Raw genomic sequence first — 1,087 nt, 5'->3', positions numbered from 1 at the left:
GCCTGGAGACGCCTCTGCCTCCCTCTCTGCCAATGCAGGGGGGTGGTTGGGAGCAGAGTTCTGGAGGAACTTCAAGGGGAGAGCCCAGCGCCTCTGCTCGCTCGCTGGGTGACTTTGGACAAAGCCCTCCTCCAGCGCTCGGAGCCCAGAGGGACAGGAAGGCGCAGAACAACACCAGCCCACCACAGAGCGCGGCCCAAAGAGACGATGCGCAGCGAATGCGCGGGGCAGCCCCGGTGCAGAACCAACAACCCGTCCCTGTTGTCATTGTTGTTTTCATTATTTTATATTTAGCCTTGGCTCATTCCTCCTCCTTCATAACCCGTATCTACCCACTCCTGGCCAGAACAAGTTCTCTCTTTTCTTTGATTATCAAAACCACTCACTTTCCCATCACCGACTGCGCGGGGAGTATTCACCGTCCTGAACCCTGGGCTACCTTTCTGTGTCGCTACTGTTCTATGTCCTCCTCTCAGGTGTAAGATTTTTAAAGAAAAGACCCAAGTCTAAGTCATCGTGTGCATTTCGGCTCTTTATGTGACTGAGGCCCTGGGACTCCCCCTCTTTTAAAGGAGACGGTTGTCTGAGTTAGTTGCCCTGAGAGAAAACTGCACGCAAAGCGATGGATACCGGCAGTGCTGTGGATGGGAATGGAGTAGAGGCAGGTTGGGGAAGGACTCCAGACGGGGCCAGAACTAAAACAAAACTGTTTTCAATAACAACACCTTTCACCTAAGATCTCCCAGCGCGCGGGCTGGTGGCTCAGGTGGGCAGAGTCTTCTTGGTGCCCCACGGCTGAGAGCCCATCCGGTCAGGCGGTCAGGCGGTCAGGCACATACAAGTCACCAATGGATGTATAACTGAATGGAGCAACAGGTCTCTCTCTCCCTCCTCTCTCTCTCTCTCTCTCTCTCTCTCTCTCTCTCTCTCTCTCTCTCATCAGTAGCAACAAAATCTCCCGGCAGACTGCAAACATTAGCAGGGGGGAGCCCCGCCGTCGTCGCCCCCGCCCCCTGTCTCTCCTTTCCAGGCGGGGGCAGAGAAGGCCGACCGCGGAGGGTGCGAGGAGAGCGGCGGCGCCCGGCTC

Source organism: Myotis brandtii, unplaced genomic scaffold (genome assembly GCF_000412655.1).
Source record: "Myotis brandtii unplaced genomic scaffold, ASM41265v1 scaffold152, whole genome shotgun sequence".
NCBI lineage: Eukaryota > Metazoa > Chordata > Mammalia > Chiroptera > Vespertilionidae > Myotis > Myotis brandtii.
The sequence above is the reverse complement of the archived record's forward strand: the minus strand, read 5'-3'. Positions refer to the sequence as shown.